Source organism: Gadus chalcogrammus, chromosome 12 (assembly GCF_026213295.1).
Source record: "Gadus chalcogrammus isolate NIFS_2021 chromosome 12, NIFS_Gcha_1.0, whole genome shotgun sequence".
In the NCBI taxonomy this organism is placed as follows: Eukaryota; Metazoa; Chordata; class Actinopteri; order Gadiformes; family Gadidae; genus Gadus; species Gadus chalcogrammus.
The window spans coordinates 28,768,408-28,773,407 of record NC_079423.1 but is presented as its reverse complement, the minus strand read 5'-3'; the positions used below and the strand labels follow the sequence as shown (position 1 = coordinate 28,773,407).

The window sequence follows — 5,000 nt, the reverse complement described above, 5'->3', positions numbered from 1 at the left end:
TGTGTGTGTGTGTGTGTGTGGTGTCAGGCTAATTTCCTGGTGCACGCCGGGGCCCGCTCACACCCCCATGCTGAGTGGCAAGTTCGTCCTCCCGCTCTGAGAGGGGACACAGATTCAATTAGGGCCGCCCCCAAGCCTGCCGATCCTTTTAACCGCAGGGCCTCCCCACCCTGTCTCACACTCGCACACACACACGCACACGCACGCACGCACACACACACACACACACCGGATAAACAAACACAGGCACAAAGACACAAACATACACCGGATAAACAAACCCAGGCACAAAGACACACACACACATAAACAGACAAACACAAAGACACGCGCACAGAAGCAAACACACCCATGTAAACAGACATACACACAGGCACACACACATAAACAGGCACACACACACACACATAAACAAACCAACAAACATACACACGCATAAACAAACACACACAGTGACACACACACGCACACAGGCACAGACACATACAAAGAGACACGCACACACGCACACATGCACACGCATGCATGCACACAAATTAACAAACACAAACAAGCACACAGGCACAGAGACACACACACACACACACATAATCATCCAATACAAACACAGTAGAGTTAAAAAACAATTCAAACTTAACTTAAAATAAATGTCCCCATGCATAAATCAGATCAGAGTTATACTTCAGTACTTACGATGATGAATTATAAGTTATCAGGCATCCACAGTCTTGGACCATCAGGACTGGAGGGAGGTCTGGTCCTGCAGTGAGTGTGGTCGTGGGCTGATGGCGACGGTAGAGTCCCTGTCGTTATGGTACCTGGCCGCTCCAGTCTGATAAATGGCACCAGCTCATCATGATGCTGTCTGCTGGGATCTGCACATGAAGGCTTCCAGTCGCCTATCGATCGCCCTCCACGCCCATATCCTCATCATCTTCATCATCCTGCTTCCACACACACACACACACACACACACACACACACACACACACACACACACACACACACACACACACACACACACACACACACACACACACACACACAGGTGCCATCTTTTTTTCATGCCAATACTTTTTGGATTTTCTCTCATTTTGTTTATCATGTGACTGTCGCTATGCGTCCGTTTCCACCCTTATTTCTTACAAATTTAATGTCTCCTTTTCCTTGCTCTCATTTCTCTTCCCGTTGTCTTTTTTCATCAGTGTCCCCATTTCCTTTCCCCCTCTCCATCTCTCTGGCTCCCTCCCTCTATCCCTCAATCTCTCTCGCTCCTGAAACACAGTCATTATAAGAGTCAGCAGCTGCTGTATGCATTGATCATAAATCATAATTGCTTGTCCATTTTTCCCCACTTGTTTAATGTTGCTGTCAGGGGCCGCACTGAAGGCAAGGCGGGGGGGGGGGGGGGAGGGGCCTGGATGGAAGGGAGCTGAACGAGGGGATGGAAGACGAGGAGAGGGATGACGAAGAGAGGGAAAGAATGGATTAAGGGAACAGAAATCAAATGGGCAGAAATGAAGTGCATCGTTACAGGATCGGAGGCTGAGAGAGATGGCCAGTCACAAGATGGTCGATCAGAACTCTCAGCCGACAGGCCTCGTCCGTTTGGCTGCCCCGTACGTTCGGACAAGCGGGAGTGTGTCTGGCCAGCACTACGAATTGGTTCTCAACCCCCCGGCACCTGGGCAACGGACTCACCTGGTCGGGACAATTGATGCTGGGGAAGAATAGGGACGTCGGAGCTGAACGGGGGGCATGTGGATTTAAAAGGAAAGAGAGAGATGGGGAGAGATAGAGAGAGCAGGAGAGGGCATCCCATTTACCAGGGATGGAGGGAATGGTGTTAAGGGAGGCACATCGCTACAATGGCTTTTTAGAACCTGCCATATGCCGTGCTTTGGATTGGCAGGTGGATTGGCAGGCTATGAAAAGGAAGGTTTTATGATGGGCTGTCCATGGTTGGACAGGCTGGCGTGGCAGAGTAGACACATAGGCACGTAGATACATGTGCACTCGCCTACTCTTTCTGTCTCTCTCTCTCTCTCTCTCACACAGACACACACACACACACACACACACACACACACACACACACACACACACACAGCCACCCTCTTGTGTTTCATATGCTCTGGCAGAATCTACAGATGGGTGATGGATTTGGAAGGGATTTATCTCTCGTGTGGTTGAAACACAGACACACACACACACACACACACACACACACACACACACACGCAGATAGATGCTCACAGACGGGCTTACTGTAAGTCCAGTGTTCAAGACGGACTCATCCGCCCTCTGTTCTGCGTGTACCCCTGACTATAAATGTTTTCAACTGCCCATGAGGCTGAGTTTGATCCAAAATCGTATGACTACTTTGTGGGGTTTAAGGGTGCAACGTTTAAGATTTGGCTAACTGTCTCATGAGTCCTTCACAAAATAGGGGGCAGCATGTTGCAAGGAAGTTGTAGTGCCCACCCCTATTTTAAGAAACAAGAAAATGCAGAGTTTTTCCCTCCCCCCTCTTTAGCCCCTCCTCCACCCTCCCCCTTCCCCCTCCCCCCCTAAACGCATCCCCCACTGATTACGGCCCAAAGCTTACCGGTTGAAGTCAATCTGTTCTATGCAGTCATCGTTTTCCTCTATCCACATTTACCAAAAACACAGGTGGTTACAAATCCTAAAGGGAGCTACACTTGCACCAACAAAGTGGTGCACAGAATCAACTACAGAGATATATATTTCTCCCAACCCAGACAGAGGGAAGAGGACAGAGAGACAGTGGGATTGTGATCACCTTGGTGGTACCGTTTGTGATCTGATCAGGGAAGCCCTGCAAACCCAATATCGCTAACTCCCAGCATCTCTCCATGAAACCCTGACTCACCGGGTTACAATCTCATCCATCTCGCCCCGCATCATACCTGCCGCCGAAATGACGGATTAGCCCTGAGCGCCAATCGCCCGAGCGCTACCTACGACCACGTAGCGTCGTAGTGCAGTGCAGTCCCTTGTATTGTAGTGTACGACTCCTACGGCTATTGGCCCGATCCATTAGTGCTGCACACACACTGCGGGACGGGGCCTGCAGCTATTGTGCGGCGCTCTGTTTTATTGAGTCTTGTGCTGACGTCTGTCCCCGGGGTTTCTGCAGCGCAAGGGGAAACTTTTGATGATACTTGAAAGCGAGAGTTGTGCTCCCGAAGCGGGGCTCCGTAATGGGATGTGGGAGAGCCCACCGCCCCGGGGGAGAGGGAGATGAGGGGAGCCTCCATGGCTAGATGGGCTGGAGCTATTGGGTGGAGAGGGGAGTCTCTCTCTCATTACCCGCACTGCCTTTCTCTCTCCATCTCTTTCCTTCATTCTCTCTCTCTCTGTCTCTCTCTCTCTCTCCCTTTCTCCTTCCTGTCTCTCTCTCTCTCCTTCCTGTGTCTCTCTCTCTCTCTCTCTCTCTCTCTCTCTCTCTCTCTCTCTCTCTCTCTCCTCTCTCTCTCTCTCTCTCTCTCTCTCTCTCTCTCTCTCTCTCTCTCTCCTCTCTCTCTCTCTCTCTCTCTCTCTCAATCTCACTCTCTCGTATGTTGCCTTATGCAGACAATCCAATTTCCTGTGATTCCATCAGCCCCTGTGTCCAGCAGGTGAATTATGGGAGGACAGGTTACTGACCCCCTCTTAGTGCACGTGCAAAGAGTGCACGCACGGCAGGTAATGTAGCAGCAGCAGCCCTAGGTTATGTAAAGTGTCAATCCTGCTGCTGCTTCTCCTTGCCGTGTGTGAGGCCTGAACTACTCTGACTCTGTTTGTTGCGTCTCTTACGCACAATATAACTACCAAGATCTTGGACATACACACATATTGCTCTGCTCTATCTATACGCAGGATTAGAAATAATGTAGGCCTTGTGTATGTATGCATTGCGTGTTGTATTGTATAATGTACAATACATTCTGTGTTGTATTACATGATTATCCATCTGTGTGTGCGCGGATGAACTCTGGGTGAAACAGTCTCTGAACCCCTTACGCTTTAATGATGACTGTATGTATTTATGTGTGCAAGCCCCTACCCTTGACCAAGGGCTTTGAACATCTGTCACACTGTCGTGTGTGTGTGTGTGTGTGTGTGTGTGTGTGTGTGTGTGTGTGTGTGTGTGTGTGTGTGTGTGTGTGTGTGTTTGTGTTTGTGTGTCCACCCTCCCTTTCTGGCAGATATATCGGGAATGGTTCCTCGTACGTATTTCAAATAGAAAGCACACACTCCAATTCATATATTGTTCCTTTTAAACAACCCCCCCTAAAAACATGCATTCTGTTGAAGAATTCCCAGACATTCCCCGAGCCGGGGAGTGTTATTGTGAAGGACGGATATAATGTAGCGTGGCTGGAGCAGCGGCTGATTGGACTGGCACCCACAGACAGCTTTGTTGTCTCGGGCTAACCGTGGCACACGTCTCCATCGCCGGTGATTTGCATCAGTGTTCCATGATCCCTCCCCTGGGAGCTGGACACTCTAAACCAATCAGCAGGTCCCCGAAGTGCTGCCCCAGACGGGAGGGAGAGAGAGAGAGAGAGAGAGAGAGAGAGAGAGAGAGAGAGAGAGAGAGAGAGAGAGAGAGAGAGAGAGAGAGAGAGAGAGAGAGAGAGAGAGAGAGAGAGAGAGAGAGAGAGAGAGAGAGAGAGAGAGAGAGAGAGAGAGAGAGAGAGGGGGAGAGAGAGAGAGCACAACCTTGTATCCGCTCTGATGTGACAATGTTGAGTCATTCTTTAGCAAGCCTAACAGTAAACATACTATCTGTATAGTACAATGATATAATATCTACTAGTTAACTACAGGATGGGAACCGCTGGCCTTTGCTATTCTGCTGATAGCCACAGTCGGTCCTGTCAGCTGTGGACGGAGTGGCCGAAAAAATCCGACCATTCGTCATTGTTAGCAGATGAAAAAGGCCCTGAGTAGTGATTAAGAACTGGATCTCCTGTTGATGATGCCCATCATTA

The 5,000-nt window shown here is 49.7% G+C and overlaps 1 protein-coding gene across 1 annotated transcript in view; it reads left to right on the top strand.

Annotated features, from left to right (window-relative positions):
* Positions 1 to 5,000, top strand: part of acbd6 (acyl-CoA binding domain containing 6) — a 45,281-nt gene that overhangs the window by 36,216 nt on the left and 4,065 nt on the right. The gene's annotated exons all lie outside the window — the stretch shown is intronic.